Raw genomic sequence first — 21,275 nt, 5'->3', positions numbered from 1 at the left:
AGGTAGACGGAGGGGGAAGCTTAAAGGTCAGGTCTATCTGCTAAGGACAGGCAAAACACAGAAAATCACTATTGAATTCATTTACGGATCACAGCAAGGTGGGAACTAATGTTCTGCCTACAAAGTAACTTTTTTAAGACATGAACACATATGAGAGGACAAATTATACTTCAGGATTAAAATGAGGATGAAGAAAAGTGAAAGTTTTCAATCAGTTTATAAAAAGATTAGGAGAGTCTAGCAAAGTTACTCTCTAATGGGAATATCTAAATTCAGTTCACAGCTCATGAAGCCACTTAAATGGTGTTGAATCATCTTAAACCACAAATATCACATCCAGTTGACTAGAACAACTACTAAAGCAATACACTTTTCAAGTCATTATAGTGACATTATCAAAGTTATGGGATTGGAAATAATGTAAATAATATGCCATGTTATTACAGAATTCCACTAATTAAATCTATTTTTGATTAATTTGAACATGGCTCATCCATGAGATCAATTACGAATGAGAAACTTCACAGACATGCCACATTCAGTATATGCAATTATAAATGTGATATCGTTTTTGAAGACCGTTACCTGCAAATCTTTGATATTGGGGAATGGGATACTTATAGTGACCACTGCTCTGGCATTATCATCAGTGAAGTCTAATCCCTCTCTAACCTTCCGTCTGCAAACAGCAACCAGCAACGCTCCATCTGGGAAAATAATTCATTATCATCACACAGACAACATATTTAAACACGGCATTAGGAATGAATCAATACTGACCTCTGTTTTCACTGTTGGCAGCTATTCCTCTGATGGCCTTGTAGTATGTCTGCAGCAACTCATCAAAATCACTCTTGCCACCACCACGTGGCTCAGTGATCACAGTTTTCTAATCCTCAAGCTTGTCCCACAGACCTGTGTTTATCCAGCGGTCGCTCAGTTTATCTAACATCTTATAGAAAACAAAAACTGACCATAAACTATTATTTGAAAAAAAAAATAAATAAAAGACAATCTGATATTTTTATTATGTAGTATACATTTAGTAAAAATTGTTAGGATATAATATTAAGTCTATAATAATATGCAAGTTAGTTCACTGGGACACCATTGTTTTTTACATTTCTGTTCTGATGCAACACATTAGTATAATTAGTGTAGAATATTAATAGCAGTGAGCTACAAGGGTAAACAGGGACGATTTTAATACCAAACATAATGAAAACAAAATTATAGAATGTAAATGTCCGATTAAAAACTGCAATATTCATGTGGCCCCCATTAACAAAACAAGACTCAGTTGAAGAGGAATGTATGAACTATGGGTTGCCCAGTAATTTCTTAGTTTAATAAATACAAACCTCCTGTTTGCACTGTAAACACTGCTGGTTTGGACTTTAAATTATTTTTTTAGATGAGTAATGGAATACACTGCTCAGCCAGATTACACTGCACTCTAAATGCCTCAGAACGAAACATCACAGCAACACAGGATTCTCTTTTGCCTTCTCTCTAGTTCCCATTACTGAGAGCAAATAAACTGCAAGTTCAGACTGTTCATAATAAAAATCCCTGTTAGAGTGCTATTGTTAGTGCAAAAATGTCAGTGACTCCCAAAGGGGGAACAGTGATCTAAAAGCTCAACCACACAGGGAGCAACTCTTGTCTCTGCTGTACGCATTTTCCTCTTGAATAGGCATGCCTTTACAATCCAAGCAAATCTTCACTGGCTTGGAAATGTGTTCAACAAAAGTTCTGCTTGTGATCAGCAAAAAACTTCTCATGACTACAGGAATTTGTGGCTTCATTCAGATAAAAAATAACATAAGGAGTGCCTCAGGGCTCAGTATTAGGATCTTTACACTTTTGTTGTTTGGAAGACAGAAAACCTAAGCACGTCCCACCTTTACCAAGAAGACATTAAATTCACCAAAATTACTGCACTATAAAAGGGGTCATATGATGCTACTAAAAAGAACATTATTTAATGTAGTTGGTGTAATGAAATATGTTTATGCGGATTAAGGTTAAAAAACACATTATTTTCCACATTCTGTACATTATTGTTTCTCCTCTATGCCCCACCTTCTGAAACGCATCGATTTTCACAAAATCATTTCTCTGAAAAGCGAGGTGTGCTGTGATTGGCCAGCTATCCAATGCATTGTGATTAGCCGAATGCCTCAACCCTGTGATGGAAATGTTACGCCCTGTCCGGCCAGAACGATGAGACAAAAACATAAAACCCAGTGTAAATGTGATATAAACATAATTTCATAATGTTTTTGGAAGGCAAAAGCCAAGTAGTTTCGCTTTCTCAATGAAACAGGGTCACACACCGCGGCCTTGAGTTTGCAGAGGCCGGACGCCTAGAGTGAGCCATGGTCTAGAGTGAGCCGCGACCAGCTTGAATGGCAGGCGGATTCTACGAAAGAGCAGCAACTACATGTGACGACCCCAGGCTGGATGCCACTTTGTCCCTGGTGAAAGTCGATTCGCCGATCCACAGTGCAAAGTTGATGAATTTTTTAGCCACTAGCACGAATCAGCCCCAGGCATGATGAAGCGGATATCGTACTCTTTTGGAAGGCCAAAAAAAGTAGTTTCACTTTCACAGTGAAACACACAGCGTCTATACGACATGGCGGCGGCGGCAACAACAATACTACAACGAGAACAAAAAGTATGCCTTCTTTCTTTGTGTGAACATCTGGGTGGCGTTATGCAAATATTCCCACATACTGAGGTAGATATGTGGGGCCGTGTTAGAACGAGCTGCTTCAGGGGGGAGTGGACGAGTGTTAAATTTTATAAAGAATATCCCTTTGGATTTGAGCCTTTGGTGTTTGCAACTTCACTGATCTTCTTTATTCACCAAGAGCTTGTAACACTCCAAGGAGAAAGGAAAATTCAGATTTCAGAATCGCATCATATGATCCCTTTAAATCACCTGAGGTGGCTGAGACTTCTGCACCATGAAAACTATTTTACACACTGATGTGACTGGAGTGCATGCACAATGTTTCATCAGGTCTGTGCTTATAGGAACAAACAAGCCACTTATCTTAAATAAAACATGACACTTGTGCTGAAGATGCAACATCAACTCATAAACGTCACTGTTTCAAAGACTACAGCAAACTAATTGTCCCTCATTTGCTCCAAATCCAATATGAATAAAATATGAATTATGAATGCACTCTTTCAGTAGAATGCCCACATTATACACCCTGTACTTGGAGGAAATTTCTGTTACTTCAGATTTCTGAGGAAGAGTTCATAACAACAAGAAAAAGGAGGAAAACTTGGAGACTTGGATGGTCTTTTTTGATAAATACCACTGATGGGTTTGGAAGTACTATTTTGCATCTTGCAATACCTTAAGGGTCAAAGTTATTAATTTAGGGGTGCATGATAAATATCAGTCAATAATTAATGCTTGTCAGTAAATCTGGTTCTCTAATCAGCCGTAAATTCCAACACGTGCATGATTTCACATAGAGCAATGGTTACTACACAAATCCACCCTAATAATGACCGTGGATTTGCGCAGCTTGTCAGTTAACAATGGCTTTGTGTAGTAAACGCTCTCTATTTCATTAATTATTGGCCGATATTTATCCTGCACCCCTATATTAATTTGTGATAGGTCTGAAGTGTAACCTGATGATGACCTGATAGTAAAATGCTGATAGTAAAAAGACAAGGGCACATGAAAGCTCTAAGACTCCTTGTATAAGCTTGTTGATATTCCCAGAGTTGTAATTTATAAAAGCGGGTGAAATACAATACAGTGCCACTGGAGTCCCTTGGCTCAAAGGGTAATGGTCCTAATGCTTTTATCTCACAGACACTGTGAGTAAACATCACTCTATGTCTGCTTCTTTGCAGTCATTTCATTACAGGCACATTTTCCACATCCCTCATCTTGACAGACTAGAGCTGTAGTTAAAAAAAATAATAATCAAAAGATGAGCCAGTCAGAGGTAAGGTAGAAACTCAAGAGTATCACCAGTTGTTTAATTATACAGACTAATTACAGCCTTCATATTTTTCAAGTTTTGAATTTAAAAATTGGCTTCTTTTACTTGGAGATGGAATTTGAATTAAATTGACCAGAGGAAGATGAACAAAGTTTATTCAGATGTTAAATATGATGCAATTTATACACTAAATACAATTTTCTATACCCATTTATCCATAGTATCTATCTTATCTATAGTATCTCCCTACCTCCCTATCGCATCACTTATATCTATCGTATCACGAGGAATGCACGATCATGATTTTTCATGATTTTTCAATTTCCGATATTTTTTCTTCTATTTTTTATCTTTAAGCAACAAACAAGAAAGAAAGTAAGTGTGCATAAACAAGATGTTTATTTGGTATTTAATAGGCCAAACTGGCTTTTGGCTATTGAAAACAATAACCATAACCATCTGAAATTAAAGGCAGTAACTGCACAGTAAGTAGCCTACATTCAATACAAAAATAGATGGTACAGACATCAGCATTTAGCTTTTGTATTTGACTTGGGTTGAAACTACATAGAACTGCCCTTAAATTAAAAGATTAACTGTAGCCATGTGAAATTAAAGGCAATAACTGCATAGTTCTACAATCCAAACAACACAATCAGCACACATTCAATAAGATGTTTCTTAATCAGCATTCAGTATTTTAGATTTTAAATTTGGTTTAAAATAAAGAAAAAAAAAAACTCTTTACCAGTGAGAATAAATAAAAGTATGCTATATAAATAGATTATTCCAAAATGTTAAAATAAAATAATGTTGGTGCGAATAAAACAAAGATGAAATGTGTTTCATTCATCCAATAGGGCTTGGGCGCCGAGTTGCATTCTGGGACGTGGCGGCCATGTTGCCAGCTTCGCGAATGTAAACATACAGCAAGTTGAACGAGAAGAACAGAGTTTGGAGAAAGAAAAAAAGATGTCAAAATCACGAAAAGGTTGTGGGATTTATAGGGATACGCTAAATAGGGATGCCAGAGACCAGTATTTGGACCAAATCGGCACTATTAACAGTTTGGATCCATATGAAATTCCCAACAAATAGTGGAGTACCGACGGAGACTTGTTGTCGCACTTTTGCATTACAGATATCTTCGGCTACCTTGTTTGTTTTGTGATCGCCTACACTTCAGAATAGTTCCGAAGCTACAAGTCATTGAAGTCTCATGTCCAGTTCACAAATGGATGGGTTCAGGAGTTGCAAATCATAGAACCCTGGAACAGCGGCAAACAGTATACAGTAATCCGGTAAGCTGCACTCTAACGTTACCTAGCTGCTAGTTTAGTAACCGTTAGTGCTAACAACCATTCACACATGGACTTTTAACAATGTGTTTCAAAAGTGTAGTTAGTAGCTGTCAACCCTCACATTTTTTCTGGGGTTCTCACGTATTTGAGCTCTTTCCCCGCTGTCTTCCCGTTTTAGTATTTTCCTGTAAAATATCCCGTTAGCTCTTCAATCGAAACTGTCAAGTCTCTGTGTTGTTGTCCTGTTGCTACTCCTTGTCCTTCCAGCGAAACAGATGTTTTTAAAGCATCGTTTTTCTTACTTGAAAGCAACCTTAGCATGATGTTGGGTTTTTTAAGATAGCGTGGTTGTTGTGAGAGCACGATTTCACGCCAATCTGTAACTAAAGTCACGTTAGACCTAGCTTCACAAATCGCTTAACGTTAGTTAATGCAGCAGTTTTATAGTACAGATTTTTGCTGTCAGCAGAGGGATAGTAACAAAAAGATGAATGTTGAAATTTCCCGTATTTTGGATGAGTAACTCGATAAATTTTCTCTTATTTTCAATGTCGACTTAAACTATATACATTAATATTCAGATGTTATGGTCTATGTAGTTGCGCCTCCAAGCAGGAAAGCTGTGTAAAGTTAATCCATTCTCATTTTATTTTCCCCATGGCGATTATGTGTTGCGCTATTACACCCCACAATAGAGCAACGGTTGAAAATGGTTAAAATAGATTTTTAATTAAGCAAATTAAGACACAAGGATGAGAGGGAGTATGTCTAAACACTGCACAGTAGTCCGAGTGGCAGTAAAGGATGCAGTCAACGTGGCGGCCACGCCAAGTAATGACGTCACGACGCCCAAGCCCTATTAAAAAATAAAAAAAAATAGGGTAATGATTCACATCTATATTTTTTTTACTTGAGCCAATGAAAAATAAATAACTAGTGTCTCAAGTTTAAAAATATAGATGTCCATCATTACCCAAATTTTTAATTGGATGAATGCAACACTTTTTTCCAGTGTGCTACAGCAGGTGATTTTTAAATAAAATTAAGTCGATGTAATTTTAAGGTCAAATAAAAATAATCATCCTAAACAGAACTGACCTTACTTCTGGCTTTTCAAACGTGTATGCAAGTTCTACTTTACAAAAACAAAAACAAAACAAAAAATATTTCAGTTTTGTCACAGTTTAGTCCGTTTCATTTCTCATCCAACACGCGAGAAGTTGTGCTGAACATCACTTCACTGTCTCCGCTTGTGTAGGCCGAGGAAAGGTACAGTACGCTCACGCAGCTTCAGTGAGCAGGAAAGGGACTCCCATTTTGTGCAGTCGGCTGTTCGTTTCCTGCTATCTGTGCCTCAGACGTGTAGCTCTGCACTTCCAGTACTGAACGGCTGCCCGATTACAATGTAGTCTGTGCACTCGGGTGCACTTCCGTGAAAATCGGCCAAAAAAAGACCAAAAACCGGCCGATTGCCAATCGCGTATTTTAAGTAAAAACCGGCTGGTTCCGATTTATGGCCGGTCGACCGATGCATCCCTACGTATCACTAGTATCTATCGTACCTACAGTAATTATCCATCCATCCAACTTATCACAAGTATTAAAAGCTTGCAAACAAGGTTTTAGCTAACATTTAAACTTGGTCTTGACAATTTGCATTTTTAGTTAAAAAAATTAAATAAATAAATAAAAAGTTACATGACAACCCAGGGCACTCTGGAGGGATTATATCCCTTGGTTGGCCTGGGAACACCTTAGGATCCCCCAGGAGGAGGTGATGGAAGTGGCTAGGGAATTCTCAATTCAATTCTGAATAGAATATTTACCTGGTATTTGAATTTTTATTACAAATTAATTAAACTTAGATTAAACATTTTCATGTATGCAAAACAACTGATAACACCTCACATTTGATCTATAAAAACAAAACAAAAGCAATGATGGAATAAATGGACAGCATCCAGTGTTGCCAAATGAAATTAACCACTGCAAGTGTGCACTTGTGTTTTAAGATGTTTGGACAAGGAATATGAGTTTGTGGGGGTGGTGGAGATGAGCACATGGCCTTCATACCTAATTCATAGGCATTATCTGACAAGAGCAGCGCTGTTTCCACAGGGCCTGGACCAGGAGACAGCAGAATGAAAATGTCAATCTTCACACTTGGCTGATGCTCAGGTGCACAAACATGGCAGAAGTGACCCTACACCATCCCTCTCTGAGGTCAGTGACAGTGCCATCAAATAGATGGCATACGCAAAAACGACATATATGCACTAGTACCAAATAAGCTCCAACAAATGATAATATCGATATTTCGATTTATCTTTTTTTTTTTTTTTTTAATGACACTGATTCAGTAAAAATTCTCAAAAGCCACGAATCAATCTTTTCATCAAAAAGTCAAAAGATCTGAGTAACGTGAATCTTATTACTCTTCTCCACTAGATATCACCCTTATTTACCTTGCACGATGTTACAACGGAAAGCCTGTCATGCATTCAATGCTTATCATGACACCGAAGGTCTGGAATTCATGGCAGCTTTCATTGGCCAAGGCCCGCCCATAAGCCGTTTGACCGACATGTCCAAAAACCAATCACAGTTCTTTTCGTTCATCATCATGTTTCGAGGCGTGGAAATGTCGCCACAATAACAGACTGGTGTGTAAAAACTCAAAAAGATTCTATGCTGCAAACTTTAAATATTTCACATACTTTTGAAAATCCAGCGTTTAGTTGATCCTGATAAGCGCTCGTCATCACAGTTTTAAACACGACGGCTAACTTCTTTCATGAGGGGATTTGGCGACACGGTATCTTTGTTTCCAGGAGGAAGGTTAAAGAACGCGACACGTCTCACAGATATCCTGTATAATTCAACCAATCCAATGGCGACTTTGACAATCCTAAAGTGTTTCCACTTTTGTGTCCAATATTCATCAGACGTTTAGCCAACACTCTGTGGGTGTGATGTCTGAGGCTGAGACTATGGCTGAGATACTGTGGATGAAAACCAAGGACAGAGCCATACACATGATTCGAACGCACGATTTTGTTTACAAACGTAACTTACACACATACTAAAGCACGGACAATGCTCGCTGTGTTTTCAGCTTCTGCTGTCTCACTATGATGATATGAATGCACGAATATCATCTCCAGCTGCTCTGAGAGTCACTTCATTAGCATTTTACCATTTCATTTGAGAAAACTACTGTCATATCACATACACAGCGGCTGCAAGTTCCTCACAGCATCCCGTCAAAATAAAAGTATAGTTTAACGTTAAGCAACATCAGAATATATTGCTATTAAGCAGTCTTAATACTTACTGCTAATGCATAGTAATAATAAATCTTTATTTCTAAAGGAATAATCACATTTGTTTTCGTTTTTTTAACTTTAACAGTAAACCTCTGATGTGCTGCACTTTGTTTGCCAAAAAATAACAGGTTTTAATTTTCATTTGATTAGGATAAATTAAATTAATTTTTTATTCCTTTCTCTGTTTACCAGAAAAAAATAAGAAGAACATTTTATAGGGCCCTATTATTGTTTAAAAAAAGACCCTATACAAAAAATAAAAATAAAAACATTTATTGGTTTAAAATACAGGCCTGTGGTTCTAAATTTATTTTTAATTTAAAACCATTTGTAAACTGATATTTATGGTTCATTTTTTAGAAATATCAAAAGCATTTGTATTAGAACTATTCACTGAAATTGAAAATCGAATTGAGAGCTTGAGAATTGAAATTGAATCGGGACATCTGAATCGATACCCAGCCCTAATTATAATATGCAGTATTTTATTTTTATGTTTCCATCTCCCCTTGTATTCACCACCTAATCCCCCAATATAAATTCTGTCTATCTCTACACACAAATTCACACCATTTTTCATAAAATTAGAGAGTCCTAACATTGGTGATTAAAAGTACAAATAAATAAATAAAAATAAATAATAATTAAAATATTTATTTAAAAAAAACATAGGATGCATAAACTTATGTCTCATGTTAAATGGAATGCTTAGATGTACAATGTACAAATGTCTCCAAAAATATCAATATTTAAAAAATAACATAATTTAAAATATCTAGCTGAATAAATATTTTAGCAGAAATATCTTGAAAATCTATTTTAGCAGAACATGTTTTGAAAATGCAACATTCACTATTAAAATTCAAAAGTAACAAGAGGGGTATAAACAGCCATAATTCTTAGCTAATAAACAAAATTAGGGAAAGCGGCATGTCAGTGAGGTTGATGAAATAACCATCTTAATCTGAGAGAATCTTACTCTAACTATTGAAAATAATCAGACTGTTGGTGTACATATAAACGTTGCTCCCCTTGACAGTAAAGAGACGAGGCTCACACCTCAGAGATGTCTGCACAAGAACGGGTTAACATTTAGAGAAGCTGTTGATAAAACAAAGTGGATTGAAGACTATCCAGCGAAAATCTGCAGGCACAACAAAAGATGAATAATTCATTGTTGTTAGTCGACTAAATATATGCATCACTCAGCTTGTGTCACCATGCTAGATTAAGTCGACCGGATGCAGTTCTCTGAGGGGACATTGTGGCGAGGTGACACTGAGGCACAACTCTGTGCATTCTCTCTCTCTCTCGCTCTCATTTTCCTGCCACCTACTCTGCTCTTTATCTATTTTCCTCCAACCTTGACGCCATTCTGTCATGTGGCAACACATTGAGTTTTTTTTTTCTTTGCAAAAGGCTTCTAAATAATGGACACACTTGGTTGTAGGGTGGCATAAATGAAACATAGGGCCCTGTTGGTGGCAGGAGAAGATGTGTAGCTGCTGTAAATAATTCAGCTGTCAAATATCAGTGACGATGATCACGCCAAGGACCAGAGTGGAGCCCCTGCCACCTGCCTGCAAGCACCCACACTCTTCAGCGCTGACACGGAGCAGGCCATTAGTGTGAGGCCAACAGTGAGAACTGAAGTCCACAGATAAGGAAAAAGATCTGTTGAAGTATAGATCTGTTGTTATCTAGTCAAGAGCTATAGCTGGAATAAGGGCTTGCCTCACTAATGGACAGCTTAAAGAAAGAGTTACACACTTTACAGTGGTGCGACAGCACAGTACCTAAACATTTGCTTTGATACACAACTGAAACTAAGTGTTCAATGGACAGAGTACAAGCAAAGCAATCCCACTTCCTCCAGATAATAAGTACACTTAAATAAATAAATAAATAAAAACTTTAGTGATGGGATTCAACTAATGTATCTACCATTTATTTCAAAATATCTATTTTTTAAACTTTAAATTATGATGTATATACAGTATATAGTGTATATATATATATACAGTACAGACCAAAAGTTTGGACACACCTTCTCATTCAAAGAGTTTTCTTTATTTTCATGACTATGAAAATTGAAGATTCACACTGAAGGCATCAAAACTATGAATTAACACATGTGGAATTATATATGGAATTATATACATAACAAAAAAAGTGTGAAACAACTGAAAATATGTCATATTGTAGGTTCTTCAAAGTAGCCACCTTTTGCTTTGATTACTGCTTTGCACACTCTTGGCATTCTCTTGATGAGCTTCAAGAGTTAGTCACCTGAAATGGTCTTCCAACAGTCTTGAAGGAGTTCCCCGAGAGATGCTTAGCACTTGTTGGCCCTTTTGCCTTCTGTCTGCGGTCCAGCTCACCCCTAAACCATCTCGATTAGTTTCAGGTCCGGTGACTGTGGAGGCCAGGTCATCTGGCGCAGCACCCCATCACTCTCCTTCTTGCTCAAATAGCCTTTGATGCCTTCAGTGTGACTCTACAATTTTCATAGTCACGAAAATAAAGAAAACTCTTTGAATGAGAAGGTGTGTCCAAACTTTTGGTCTGTACTGTATAAACATTAGATTATTTATTTCTATAACACAGTGTGTATCTCTGCAATAGAAATCACTTGACTCACATGTGCTATAGTTCCTTTACTGATACTGCTGAGACTTAAGCCAATATGCTGAGAGGCCTTGGAAGCTAATGGCCTACGCACTTTGACTTTGAGAGGATGCAAGCTGTACAGATACATCCACCAACCCCTCTTTTTCCACCTCAAGCCCCAGGCGCCAGCTTAGATACATCTTCACACAGACAGCTTGACGACATCAGTTCTAATGGCCCTTATCTTAATCTGCTTTAAAAGCATCCTGCGTTTCCACAAGATATTTTCACCTTTCCTAGCCCACATTTAATACGCAGGCCCTCTCAGCTGTTTAGCCCTTCTTGTCATTAGGTCATGCCAGAAAACATGGAACAATGTGGTTAACACGGTCCAAATGAGACGGGATGGAAGCTGCAAAACCACACCTTTAGAACCATAAAGGGCTTGTGTGTCTATTTGTATGAGTTATGAATGATATTGTTGAGGGGCCTGAGGGTGGTATTGCACAATTGGTGTCATGGGAACAAATAGCCAGAGCAGACACACATACACATGGTCCCTTGAAGTGGACAGATTTGGATCAAGCAAGAGTGTTGAAAAGTGTCTGGAGATATGGTCTGCTCCTTCTCAGACGGGGCTCCAGAACCTCCACAGTCTCCAATGTGTCCCTAAACGGCTCAGTTGCGGATTAAATATTAATCCACATGGAACATTTATACATGGACATGATCTACAATAGGAAATTGATGTGGTCACTATATAAAGAAACTGGTTGTTGTGTTAAAGTTGGGGAACCATACTATGATCCTGGTAGGCTAAAGATATTGGATTAAATATATTGGAATTGTACACTTAATTTAGATCAACAAAGATGTACACACACACACACACACACACACACACACACACACACACACACACACACACACACACACACACACATTTAATAAAGGTAACCATCCTCTCTGAGGGTACATAATGACAGGCAGATTGAATAGGGCTGGATTACTCATGAGCTAAACATAACAAACAATGAAGAACAAAGTAATTTTCAGTGACTTTCAATAATTGAAACTGTTACCTGAAAAGGGATACAGAAAAACCGCAAGCCAGCACTCAAAGGTTTCGTTCATTATCTATAATGCATTAGGGCTACATATGAGCGCATATGGTCATAGTCTGACCAATGCTATTGAATTCTGAAGCAGTTAATTGTTGTGTTATGGTTAAGTGGATCCTCTACCGGAATGTCAGACAGCAACCACAGTATCACACAGCATAAAGATTATATTTTTATAGTATTTTATGAAAAGCATCAGCATGTTTACAGAAATGCAAAGTTGTGGTCTCTAAGGCCTCCCAGTGGTGGCTCTGCAGAGCTGCGGTATCAATTTGACATGACTTACAGAAAAAAAAAAAAAACTACTCATTGTTTAGAATTGTATTGCCATTTTATTGCCAGTTTATTCATGTCTTTAGCACTAATGGTGCAACTAAATTTGATTTGAACAAGCTTCTAAATTTGAGCAATAGTGATGCTTACGTTAGCCAGCGGCACTAACTGTAGAGAATACGGACTTTAGGTATATACCTTGTAGGATGGCCGGAAGCAGAGAACCCAGTTTCAACAGCAGTGCCCCTACTTCATCCTGGCAAATGTCTCTGCATGCTGAAATGTGGCGCAAAGTTTACGACCCTGCACCAATTGTACCGACCCAGACCTGCAATATAAACAAACACACACCTATTATCCAACTCAGAAATTAAGTTACACAACCATTCATAAATGTTTTTGTGAAAGAAATTAACACTTCTATTCAGCAACGGCACATTAAATTGATCAAAAATGACAACAAGGACATTTAATAATGGACAAATAAGTGCTGTCCCTTTGAATTTTATCAAAATGTTAATATTAAAATATCTACTCCGGACCTGTGACTTGCTGATGACGTGATTCGCCTCCAGCTGGATGGAGAATTTGATGCCCAGCTCAGAGGAAAAGGAGCCAATGGGAGAGAGGGTGCCCGAGGTCAGCACAATACTCCGTCGCTCAGATCTGAAAATGCCTGTCATGACACACATCACCAGCCATAGCATCTTACCATTCATACTCATACTGACATCATCCAAATGAGGTTTTAGAAGTATTGCAGCAAGAATAGTTGCTCTCACCACGGCAGGGTTGAGGCACCAAAAGCTCAGGGTGTGCACCAGAGTTTTGGTGCGGGTGCTCTGTCGGCGACGGTGGGGTTGTGCAAAAAAGCCTTGAGCATCAGGCAGGTCCTGCGGGGTGGTCCACATGAAGCTCTGCTGGAGGGCCACATAACCTGGACATATTTACAAAAAGAAAAATCAAGTAAAACTAACAGATTAATGCAGATTAACTAAATTGGTTGAAGTGGCTTACTAGAGCATGTAGTAGAAGATTTAATCAAAACTTTTTAAAAGACAAGGATTTATCAAGCACACTAAAATACTTTGTAAGCTATTTACATGTATTAAACTAGGTCTGGATGACCTGTCAATCATTCAACACACATTTTTGATGATTTTACTGGCAATAGTATATTAGGCAAGATTTATTTGGCCATGAAGTTTCCTGAAGACTGTGTCATTAAACTAATATTTCAGCAACCCTCACTGTACTGAATTAGGACAGCGATGTTTTAAATATCAGTAGCAAAAACATTCACTGTTACTTACTTTTTCAGTTTGTTTTGAATTTATGGTTTCTCTGTAAAAGTTATACTGAAATCTTGTCAACTTTTTAGAAGCACACCAGCATAAAAGATATGGACTACTAGAAGCCATAAAACTTCAAATGTGATTTCAAGGGGTCTTTAAAAATCACTTCAAAAAACATTTTTAGAGATAGTAAGGGAAGAAGAATGATGGGTAGTTTGTGATAATGACCTGCAATTTTGTCTGAAAAGAAATTCCGGCACCATAAAGAGGCTTTTGAGCATTGACTGAGTGCTGGAGCTGATGGTGGGAACCTGCACCTTGTCTTCTCTCCCGTTCACCAGCCCGAGCCACTCCTCCTTCTCCAGCACTGCTGCCAGGTTTTTCTACAAAAAGCAGATTAAAAAAAGTGGACAGACTGTTAGTATACTCCTTCTGGTCAAAAGGGAGGAAGATACATGCAGGAAGGATACCTGTAGCAAAGAAAAGGTGTCTGCTGTGATGCCAAAGCCATGGAAAATGCCAAGAATCTCTGTCCCCATCCAGACCTTACAAGAAGACTCATATTCACGCTCCTCCAAGCTATTGCAGCTGTCCTGCACCCAGCTTTATAAATGTAAGGAAGCAGATCAAATTAACCAAAAAGAGTCACGCAGCTCTCAAACATATTAAAACTCATGATGAAGCAGAAAATTGATAGCCCAATGAGTATAATGAGACTTTGAAATGAAACTTTGGAGAAAAGATGGGCAATACTTGGTGAGGCTGCAGCAAAAGGCCAGCAGAGGCCTGTGTTGATCACGACGAATGTTGTGTGTCACCATTCCATCAATCTCATCACGTGGCAGCAACAGCTGAGCTTGGTTCAGATTGTAACTGGCACTCTCACGGGCACAGTCCCCTATGTTATGAGCCTCATCCAGCACCACAATCTGCTCTTTCAGATTGATTTCCATCAGGATCGCAGCTTAGCACCAAGAAGCACAAGATCCTCAATGTCCCAGGCATGATGTAGCCCATGAACCCAGTGTAACGTGTTCTGATCATGCATTTTATGCACATTGTGTTAGTACCGACATGACAGACCCTGAAAAGACATGAAAATATATAAACAAACAAATAACATTATTTTAATGTTTGAGATGCACTTGCCAAGACTTAAGCAACATAAGTGGTAAAGCATAGCTAGCTCCAGCAAGACCAAGGTTGTTGGTTTGAATCCCAAGGAATACTTGAAATTATACAATAAACGGTTCATGTACTGAAAAAATTATAGATGCTCTGATGGAATAAACCCACATAACAGTTGGATATCCCTTACTCTTCCTTTATAAAAAAAATGTTTTTATACAATTATTTAGGCAGGTGTATCCCTTCAGAAAAGAGGAGTATCTGTGCATTTTCAGTTTCCAGTTTCGTGATTCACTGGAACCTGTAACATGCTGCTGAAAGGCTGATGGCAGCTTCCAGTATACATACTCAAAGAGGGATTAACAGTCAACCTAACAGTCAGGTTTAGACCGTCACGGGATAAATGTCAACCAGATTGTGCCGTTTGGATCCTCCTGTCCTCCAACTCTTATGAAGGTGATGATGGCACTGCTGAGGGGTGTGCGACCTAACGACAAGTGTCTGAAAACCCTATGCTCTTCAGCCATTCAGTAAGGCCAGGAGAGTGGAATAAAGACTCATAAGGCTCATAAGAGGACACAAGAGATGGGACCCCAGGGAGGCTGAGGAAAACGACAACTCGCTTGGGGTTGCAGGGTTGTCGGCAGGGTCTTTCCCGCTTTCATGTGCAGGGGCGCAACACAGTCGAGAGGTGAGTGGACACCTGTGGTGTAGCATAAAAGGTATCATTACACGGGCCGCCCGATGGTCAGAGACTACTGGAACAAAGTGCGTTTGAAGCCTTTGACAAGTTTGTACAACAAAAAAGGTCTGTATGACTGATTGGGGATATTATCGCCTGCAACTGTTCTCCATAGCTTTAGTGACAGAGATTAAATTTGTGAAACCTTAAAGCAAAGGTTTGTGTTTCAGTGTCACCAGCTCGTCTACGACAGTGTTACAGTGAAAGGAGAAGAGGGCTCACAGAATAAGTGGCCACACTTGCTGTTGGCCTGCAGGCCACTGTGAAGATCAGGAAACGAGGTGTTTGGTTCCACAGTAAAGTGTGGGTCAATCTCCGTTCACAAGATCCAATTCAAGAGATTCAGTAGCTAACAAATTCCTGAAGAGTGGATCGCTACTTACTGTAGGCCCAACACTCAAAGATGAACAGGGTAGAGGCCATTACCTGTACACTTATGTAGGTGGTCAGTAAAAATGGTGGGTGCATGGGTTATCTTTTGCTATATATACTGTAGGGGAATTTACAGTTAAAACCCAAGGACCAGATATGTCGCAATGAAGACCAGGACTCAGAGATGAGTTCAATTAATAATAATAATTTTACTTGAAGAAAATAGTTTGCAATTTCATCAGCAGAAGTCAGCTTCAACACTCTCGAAGGAGTTCGCAGGCCGCCCCCAGTACAATACAAAATCAACCACAGTTATACCCTGACAGAGGATACTAATTGCGTCAATACATGAGTCAACAAAATTCTGATTGGTTCCAAAACCTAGATAAACCCTCCAAAGACGTATATCTGATACGCTGGACACTGGCAGTTGATCGTTTGTCCTGGGACTGTCTGAGCTTCTCCCTGTACAGACAGATACTAACACACATACACAGAGAACTTATCTAAAATTCAAGGCTTTCTAGCACTGGCAAGTGTCTTATCATTACGGTTGGATACACACACATAATATGTGGACATTAATCTTGAGGAAAAGAAATACAGCACACATAAGGTTACACATTTCACTCTTGCTATAACTTGATTAATAGTCAAACAAGAAATCATGTAATAATATAATATAATATCAGTATGAAGCAGACATGGGGACTTGGTCCCATCTCTGGTATGAAGGATATGGCAACTCGGCATCCACTCCTTCAGTCCCCCGTTTTAGATCAATGTGGGGTCTAATACCCCACATCTGGTCTAATAAATGAGGTCAGGTGTCGTTGTGATGCATGCTAAGAATGCAGACTGTTGGTCAACTTAAACATGTGCATACTTAAAATCTCTGGTACTGGCTGACATTTCTAGTAATAAACACAATATTTTGTACAAAATACTTCCCATATACATTCTTATTTCCCATATACATTAATCTACTTACTTAATCCCACAATATCGGCACTTGCACTAGTCTTTCTTCACATAATGTCTTTTCCAGTGAATCATTCTGTGTGTCCCTCTACCTGGAAAAGTGTCCTCACTTTCATCAACATATCTTTGTAAATACCTCTCTTCCTACTACAGCTACTTCACACTTACCCTCTAAAACCAAACATTTATCCAACAGCCTTAAGACTAAATTTGCATATTCATTAACCAGATTTAACAAATCATTAAAGAAAAACGCATACACTATAACCAATTCAAAAAAAAATTTAACCCTTAAGAAGGATATTTGTCTTATTTGTTTTCTTTTAACATGTCTTATACAACTATGATGAATTTTAGTTAATTTGGTCATATAGTAAAATAAACTCATTACAATAAACGTATATATATTATTCTCTGGAAGCCGGGCTAAATGAATAACCACTGTTATTGCATTCCTGACATATGTCAGACCCTCAGTCACCTCACAGATACCAAATACAGACATTGCTTATAACCTAAATCCCAGTAAAGATACCCTTATTTTATGAAAATCTATCATTTTCCCGATCAATGGTACAATTATAGAGATTGAATATCCATTTTACCCTTTCATTCCAAACTTGGTGTTAAAAACACAAAAATAAACAAACCAAAAATAAGTAAGATCAATATTGAGCCATCTTTAAAAAAAAAAAAAAAAAAAAAAAAAATAATCATAATCATTATTTCCTCGAAAACCTAGAGCAGTTCCTAGTTTAATACTTAATAGCCCTTTTATTAAGTTTTACTTTCACCACGAATCCATTTGCAGTCATCATAGTTCACATGCTGTTTAAACATATATTAACCATTAACCCAAACTTGTCATTGTTAACAACATTTGATCAAAATTACATTTTAAGTATCGAAGTGTCTAACTTCAAAAATACAACTAACCTATCCACTTATTGTCATGCATGTATTTTATACCAGGACATTACTGTTAACCATACTCATTGCCTTATTATTACCCTTTTTTTTTTTTAATGTAAGTCTTGTCAATTATCATACCATATTACTGTACTCAGACTATATTAATGACACATTCAGAAGCAAATCCTCAATACCTCGTATTAAGTCAATTTAGTTCTCACTGTTTTGTCAGTTAGAAATGCTTACACATCAGCTACGTGATCAATGTCTTTAAAACCCTCGTTCATGTTTGTCAATTGGTAGTGATATTTATTTACTCATAAATTATTATAAACTAAAAAAAGAGCACACAGATTTCCCAATACTATTACTAAATGAACAATACTATTACTTAGTTCTAAACGGCGAAATATTTATTAAAGAGACATCATCAGTTTCTGTAAATCTGTATTGAAGCAGTATACATTATCAAAAAGACCTGTCAGTGTTCACAGTATTAATTTGACTTGACAAGTGTTCATAAGCAGCTCCATAGAGCCTATTACAATTGTGTTGTTTAAACAAAATTTATTATTATAATTTTTTTTTTTGCTGTGCTATTTCAATTAATTCAAACCTCTTGTTATGGATTTGCTCCATTAAGGGGCTATCCACACGTTTTTGTTCAACTTATCTCTGTTCTACATAAACCACTACATAAAGCTTTTGCACTATAGTACACAAGCAGGATTCACTCCTTTGTTTTCCCACCAGGCTTCTTTATGTGAGGGTGCTCTCTGGATAATTTGGTTAGTGACGTAGCCAATCTGTCACTGTTTTTCTGCCGTCAAGTCTAAAATATTTACCTTCACCATTCAAACAACAAAGTGTTAACTTGTTAAAATTTAGACCCTCATTTAAATTTAGGCATGGATTTTAAACCCATTTTGGACGGCAAACTTAAATTTCACAAATCCAATCATATAAACACTCTTTAACATATTAATCCAGAGAGTGATTTAAATCAGTATTATAAAAGACAAAACAAGTCATTATTACCAGTAGCAGACAGAGCTGGATAACCAATCCTCTTAAAGCTCGTCCCATGTTTGGCATTGTCTTTTCATTAGTTCCACTCAGAATTATCGACTTCTGTAAAGTAATTTCACTTAACACATCTGTAATGATAAAACACTCATTCCAGAGGTTAGTGACTCAATTGAAACAAAACAGGAACAGAATTGTCCCCCAATAATATATATATAGCCATCCTCATGCATGCACATACTTAACACATTTATATTTTAATAGCTCATATTTAAGGTTTTCCTTTTGGTATTACATCGGAAGGATTTAAACTCAAACATTGTCTGTGCATTTTACCAAGTTTGTACCTAATCTCTTATCTAATCTCAAAGTTTGCCTGTTCATTAATGATTTTTATTTTGAGAAAAATCAGCTGGGTTGTTTTGGTCTTAAAATTATTGCTCTGTTTTGGTTACTCTTTCTTAGCAGGCCAATAATAGAAGAAGAGCACCATCCCTGCCTCCACTCAAGCACTCTCTCTCTCTCTCTTACTGTGCAAAATATTATTTATTTATTTATTTTGACAATTTTTGCCAAACTTTAACTTAGACTATAATATAAAATTCATTACAACATATAACCCTAAATTATTCAAATAAGTTAAAAATGTCAAAGTTTCTAGATCTAAAATCTCAGTTTAAACTGTTTAAAATACATAATGCTAGGAACATTTCTTTAAAATTATTTTTACCTTACATGTTTAATTCCCTTAACCTTTGTTATCTAAACCATCTCTTGATTAAGCAGAAGCAGTCTTCATTTTTAGCCACCACCATATCTTGTAATCATCTTATGCCATGCCTAATGACCTGCATGAGTAAAGACTATGATATAGACATATTAGTTCAATATCATTTTAGCCTCATAAGAATTTTTTTGTCTCAGAATAATGGCTGTCATCACATGGTCTCAGATGGTTCTTGAAAGCCCATTGCCATTAACTTTTTATAAATAAGCTCCTTGTCCTCAGGGTGTGATCCACTGGCATAGTTGCATCAAGTTGTGGACGCTTGTCACAACAATCAGTCAAGGAATGCGGTTGCTGGTGATCAGGTCTGGAGGAGCTCACATTTTGAGGCAGATTGCTGTACTTCATACAGTTCCCCTCTTAATGATGCTCTAGGCCTATCAAGCATCTGCTCAACTCCACTACCATCTCACATATAACACCTCCCTTCAGGGCAGGTGCCCAGTGGCGGTGACCCCCTGCCTTAGGTTGTCCCCTATTGGCCAGAAGAGGATCTTACCCGTCATTGAGAAATCACCTCATGCACACTGGTAACCACTTTTTCCCGTTGCAACATCCTCGACAGTCTTCTTCCAGAATCCAGTATTTCCTGCAGCTTAGGAAAGGTGCACTCAAGAACCATGAGAGCCATTGACAGCACCTACTAGTATTAAAACATTGAAAAAGGTTAATCAAACTAATATTTAATCGCTAAACTCAATTGGATACCTCCAAACTATCATGCTGAGATTACTCAGTGAATTTATTTTTCACACCCGTCCATTCATTGTAATTTTCTGTTGCTTCTGTAGCTGCAGCCATCAGGCCCTGTATGATGGGTGGAGACTAAAAATAAGACTGATAAGTTACTGGTCATAGAACAAATAGCAATACAACTGTTTAACTATTCAAAATTATTACATCTATAGCTCAGGGTCTGTATTATGATTTTAAAGACCTCATGTCTCTTCAACAATTGCTCCTAAATTGTTATTCATTATTTTTATAATCTCTTATTTCTTACATGCATTGGGCAGTTGAACATTTAACTACCAATTGCCCTTAATGCATTAAATCTGAACTCTTTTTATCATGTCCTTTAGCATCTCTGCCTATGATTTGACTGAAACACTGTGCTGTACTATAAATATCTTATCACTTAAACACAAGCTCAGATAACGGCATTTTAGCTTACTTTGAATGAGAGAGAGAGAACTCTGAGGGATTCAGGACTCGTAACAATGCATTTTTCATTCATTTTTAACATAATTTCATCGTACTATCATTTTACTCTAGCCCAGTTTAAAACTTGTCAGAAATTATATGCATTTTAAAAATAAACATCTTTATATTTGTATTTTTACTTTTTTTCGCAACTCAAATGTTTCTCAAAGTTCTTTGCAGTCATTGTCATTACTTTTACATCAACTTGTATTTAT

The 21,275-nt window shown here is 37.5% G+C and overlaps 1 pseudogene; it reads right to left on the bottom strand.

Annotated features, from left to right (window-relative positions):
- LOC128028846 (Fanconi anemia group J protein-like) overlaps window positions 1-21,275 on the bottom strand; it is a 44,165-nt pseudogene that overhangs the window by 6,557 nt on the left and 16,333 nt on the right.

The sequence above is a fragment of the Carassius gibelio genome, chromosome A15 (genome assembly GCF_023724105.1).
Source record: "Carassius gibelio isolate Cgi1373 ecotype wild population from Czech Republic chromosome A15, carGib1.2-hapl.c, whole genome shotgun sequence".
Lineage (NCBI taxonomy): Eukaryota > Metazoa > Chordata > Actinopteri > Cypriniformes > Cyprinidae > Carassius > Carassius gibelio.
Note: the sequence above shows the minus strand (reverse complement) of the source record. Positions and strands in the feature narration are given on the sequence as shown.